Genomic DNA, 6,131 nt, shown 5'->3' with positions numbered 1-6,131 from the left:
GGTCACACAGCTAGTAAGTGTCAAGTCACTGAGGCTGGATTTGAACTCGAGTCCTCCTGCTCCAAGGCCTGAGCTCTATCTACTGTGCCACCTAGCTGTCCCTACATTCCTTTCTTAAAGAACATGCCTTAAACCCAATTCATTCTGGCTCTCATTGATTGACAACAATCGGTCCCTGCCCAAGTACCACTTAATGATTATTTTTTGGGCCCAGATGGCTCAGTGAATGTCAATAGCAATTGTTTTTCTTTTGGCCAGAAACCCTGAGGGTCTTCCCCTTCCAGTTTGATTTTTTTTTTTAATTAAAGGGGTCATTCCTTGGCTCATTCTTAAAGAGCACTAATCACTGAATGGGCGTTGCCTTAGTCAAAGTGAGAATTCCTGAAAGACCTTAGCTTAAAAAAGCCAAGGTCTCTCACTGGTCATCTCCAGTGGTCCTGATGGCTCCAGAAGAGAAGAGGCTGATGACTTTGCACAGCCCTCACTCACTGAAATCCAGTTCACTTGCAAGTCATGGCATCATCTTCCTGATGTTATGGTTCTCTTTAAGAACAAAGGACAAACCACATACAAATATTTTTAAGATAATCTTAAAAAAATAAAAGAGGAAAAATAAGCATAATTAATACACTGAAAAAGTCTGAAAATATGTGCAATGTACAACACTTGTGGTCCTACCTTTGCAAAAGAATGCATGAGTGTGTGTGTGTGGGGTGTCTTCTTATATCTTTTCAAGACATGTTGATACTTTATAATTTTGCAATATTCACTCTTGATTTTTTTGTGGTCCTTTTTGTTTACATTGTTGTAATCACTGTATATGTTGTTTTCTTGGCTTACTTAATTCTTTATCAGTTCAGGCAGATAGATACACTGCATTCAAAACACTTGTCATTTCTTACAGCACAATAATATTTAATTACATTCATGTGCCACAATTTGCTTAGTCATTTCCCAGTCATTGGGATTCTACTTTGTTCCCACTGTTCTGCTATCACAAAAAATGCTGCTGCAAAAGTTTCAGTATTGCATGGGGATTTTCTTCTTGTCAATGGCCTCCTTAGGATACAAACTTAGTATTGAAATCTCTGTGTCAAAGCGTGTAGACATTTTAGTTATCTTATTTGTATGATTCCAAGTTGCTTTCCCAAGTGCCTGTCCTAATTTATAGCTCTACCAACCATATACTACTGTCCCTATCTTCCCACAGCCCCTCCAACTTTTGTCATTTTTGTTACTTTTCAGGTTGTGAGGTGAACCCTTAGGGTTGTTTTGATTTACATTTCTCATATTATTAATGATTTGCAGTATTTCATATGGTTAATGATTTGCAATTCTTTTAAGAACCTTCATATACTTTGACCACTTCTCTATTGGGGAATGGCTTTTGGTCATATGCATATATACATACATATACGTATAGGTGTATATACATATGTTATATATATATATCTGTTAATTGTATGTGTGGATAGATAGATAGACATAGATATAAATATATATCTTGGATACCAAACCCTGCTCAGAAAAATTTGATATAAGCATTTTTGCTCTATTTATTCTATAAAAGGAATCTGGTAGAGTACTTTCTTTCTCAGTTTTTGAGAATAATTCATGTAGTATTACTATGCAAACATAGTTCTGATTATTCTTTAAAAGTCTGACAGAATTTAAAGTATTTATTCAATGCCATCCTTATTAAATTACCAAAAATTATTCTATTGAGCTAGAAAAAACAACACAATTCATTTGGAAGAACAAAAGGTCAAGGATATCAAAGGAATTAATGAAAAAAATATAAAGGAAGGAGATTTAGCAGTACCTGATCTTAAAGTATATTATAAGGCAGTAATAATCAAAACTATCTGGTACTAGCAAAGAAATAGAAAGGTGGATTGGTGGAACAGAATAGATATACAATACACAGTATTAAATAAGTATAGTAACCTTGTGTTTGATAGATGTAAATATATAAGCTTTTGGGATAAGAATTCATTATTTGGTAAAGATGCTGAGAGAACTGGAAAGCCGTCTGGCGGAAATTGTGTATAGACCAATATCTGACACCATTTACCAAGATAAGGTCAAAATAGATACATGACCTAGATATAAAGGGAAATATCATAAGTAAATTAGAACGTGGAACATATTATCTATGGATGGGAGAAGAATTTGTGAATAGATAGGAGATAGAGAGCATTGCAAAATGTAAAATGGATAATTTTGATTACATTAAATTAAAAAGGTTTCATACAAATAAAACCAATGTAGCCAAGATTAGAAGGAAAGCAGAAAATTGGGCAAGTTTTTTTTATAGATAGTTTCTCCAGTAAAGGTCTCATATCTCAAATATATAGAAAACTTGGTCAAATTTACAAGAGTATGAGTCATTTCCCAATTGATAAATGGTTAAAGGATATGAACAGGCCATTTTTTGATGAAGAAATAAAAGCTATATATAGTCATTTGAAAAATGTTCTAAATCCTTGTAGATCAGAGAAATGTAAATTAAAACAACTTTGAGGTATTATTTCACACCTATGAGATTGGCTAAAATGATAGAAGGGGGAAATGACAAATGTTGGAGGAGATATAGAAAAATTGGTACACTAATACACTGTTGGTGGAACTGTGAATTGATCCAACCATTCTGGAGAACAATCTGGAATTATGCCTAAAGAGTTTTAAAAACTGTCTATACCCTTTGACTCAGAAATGCCACAGGAAAAGGACCTATATATTCTAAAATATTTATAGCATCTATTTTTTGTGGTGGCAAAGAACTGGAAATTGAAGGTTTGCCTGTCAATTGGGGAATGATTAAACAAGTATATGATTGTGATAGAAGACTACTGTGCCATAAGAAATGATGAGCAGGTTGATTTTAGAAAAATATGGAAAGACTAGCATGAAATAATGAAGTTAAATGAACAGAACCATGAGAACATAGTATACAGCAACAGCAATATTACAAAAAACAACAAAATCATTCTGATGATTATAAATATTCAAATCAACTACAAAGGACTCATGAAAGAAGATACTGTACACCTCCAAAGAAAGAACTGATAATATGGTGTTGTGTGTGCGTGTGTGTGTGCGTGTGTGAGAGAGAGACAGAGAGAGAGAGAGAGAGAGAGACAGAGACAGAGACAGAGAAATGGTAGCCTTCTCTAGTGTGGGTTGAGGAGGGAGGGAGGGGGACAGTTTGAAACTTAAAATGTAACAAAAAAAAAGTTCCAAAGAATTTATAAATTCGTGAGGACCAGGAAGTTTATTTTTGGTAGTGACTTTACAGCTAGTCCTATTTCCTTTCTTGATATTTTATTATTTAAATCTCTATTTGGTCTTCTGTTATTTTGGGTATTTTTATATTTTTAGAGGTATTCTATTTCTTTTGTGTTTAGTTTTGTTGGCATATAATGGTGCAAAATAAGTTCTGAACATTCTTATCTTCTGGTTTTGTTATGACTTTACCTTGTTTATATTTTGTTGATTTGCTTTTCTGGCTTTTTAATCAAATTGACCAAAGGTTATCAATTTTACTGATGTTTTCAAAAAACCAGCTTTTAGTTTTATTTATCATTTCTGTAGAGTTTTTTGGCTTCCAATTCATCAATATCTTGTCTAATTCTCATTTTTTCCTCTAATTTTAGTGTCTTCTTATGTGCTTATTTTAATTTGTTATTTATTATAATTTTCAAGAATTCACATCTAGTCCATTAATCCTTTTTTTTCTATTTTGTTAATGTATGTTTGTAGGGATATGATTTTCCCCCCTGAGAACTATTTTAGCTGAATCCCAAAAGTTTTACTTTACTGTTTCACTATTAGGATTTTCTTTCACATAATTGTTTCTATGATTTGTTCATTGACCTCATTATTTAAGATTTCATTGTTAAGTCTCCTTTTGGGTCTTTGTCTTTTGTTTGTGGCTCCCTCAACTGATTTCTATTTTTATCATGTTATGGTCTCTAAAGTATATGGTTACTATTTTGCTTTTTTACATTTACCTGCAATGTTTCTGTGCTTTAATACATGACCAATTTTTGTAAAAGTCTCACATGGTACTAAGATATGTGTATATTCTTTAGCAGTCTTCTTCAGAAGATAACATGTCTTTTAGCTCTAGTTTCTCCAGCAATTTGTTCACCTCTATATTTTCCCTTTTGTTTATCTTTCTGTCAGACTTATCCAAAACCGAGGAAGGGATATTAAAATCTTCCACAACTATTATATTACTGTCTGTGTCATCTTGTAGTTCATTAAAATTTTCCTTTATGATTTTAGATTACAGGCATTTAGAGCCTGGAATTTTAATAATGATATTAATTATTTGTCTGTGGTTCCTTTCAGCATAATATAGTATCTGCTTATTCCTTTTCAAGTTGTGAAAGTTTGCTTCTGTTTTTCTGATAGCATGATTGTAGGTCCTGATTTTTTAGATTCACTTGATGCATAATAAATATTTTTCTAGCTTCACATTTTTATTCTGTGTATGTCTTTGCTTTTTAGGCATTTTTTTGGGGGAGGGTAAGGAACAGATTATGGAATGTTGTTTTCTTAACCAATCTTTCACCCTTTTTCATTTTATTGGGTTGTTTAATCCATTCACATTTAGTCATGAGAGGTATATATTTTCTTCCATTTTTCTTTAATAATTTTTTCTGAATTAGGATTCTTGCCTTTTTCTTCTATAAATGATACATTGTCTCTAGTCATTTTAGCTTAATTTACTTTAAGGCAACTCTGTTTCCACTGGCTCTCTTTTCCTCACCATCAAGTCCCTCCCCTTCTGTCTGTTACTTTTCTTTCTAGTTTTGGAACTTGTTAGTTCTTTTTTCTTTCTGCTTTTCACATATTATTTAATTCTTCTCTGCTTTTCCACTCTTCTCTCAGTCCAGTGACCTTCTTATGCAATTCTACTTTCCTTCTTCTCTCACGTTTGCACTCCAATTATAATCCCCATATCCAGGTATGCCTTTTGGGACTTCCATACATGGAGATTTCTCCCATGAATAGCAGTTGTGTTGATTCACAACTATTGGCAACTGAAGCAACATACTGGAGCATCCACAAAGGTCATAAACACTGTTTGCCAATATTCTGTTCTCTCCCCAGCAAAAATTTTGAAATCACCACAAATCACTCTGACTACCCAGATATATCCATATTCACACATGTGATAAACATTTATGAATAGGCATATAGCAGAATCACTGACAGAGAAGGACAAGCTTTCTGCCAATCTGTTCATTTATTGGGGTTTTATTGTAGAGAGTTTTGATTATTTTTGGTGGTGGTGGTGGGGGGGGTGAGATATCTATACACCAGTTGAGAAATCCTTGGAGTCCTGGCTAAGACATTCTAGTATCTCTGTCAAGAAATCACCAAAATGGGGGTCATGGAGAGTCAGACATGACAGAAACAACTGAACAACAACATTTATGTGTGTGTGCATATAGTGTGTGTATATATATGTATATATGTATATATATACACACACATACACAATATATACACACATATATATGTCTTTCTGTCTTTCTATCTATCTATCTATCTATCTATCTATCTATCTATCTTTCATCCCACATATCTCTCCTGCATGGGACATTTACTTCTCCCTTTTCTTTACCCTCCCTCTCCCAACCTTAGTATGCAAAAGGCCTGGCATACATTTACCAAATGTTTATTGACTAACTTTCCAGTTACACTGCACATATCCTGTATGAAAATAGTTACTTTTATGTTATTTCTCCCTATAGAATGTGAGCTCTTTGAAGGCGGAGACTGTGGGGTTTTTTGTGTGTGTGTGTCCCCAGCACTTAACACAGTGACTAGCACATGGTAAATGTTTAATAAATGCTTGCTGAGATATTGCTGTTGTTTATTCTTTGTTTTCAAAGAGGACCAATGACATCATGGGGTGATGTCTTGACTTATGTGTGAATTGGATATGAGGCAAAGTTGCACAAGGTCATCAGCCTCACTCTCTGTTCCAGAGACATCTAAGTCCAGTGACTAGACTAAAGTCAGGATGACTGGTGATAACCTGGGATGCAGTGAATGAACTTGGCATCTTTGATGCCTGACCAAGCTCTAAGCACTCCACAGCACCTGCTTCAGCT

This window comes from Vombatus ursinus, unplaced genomic scaffold (genome assembly GCF_900497805.2).
Source record: "Vombatus ursinus unplaced genomic scaffold, bare-nosed wombat genome assembly UNPS02014782.1, whole genome shotgun sequence".
NCBI lineage: Eukaryota > Metazoa > Chordata > Mammalia > Diprotodontia > Vombatidae > Vombatus > Vombatus ursinus.
Note: the sequence above shows the minus strand (reverse complement) of the source record.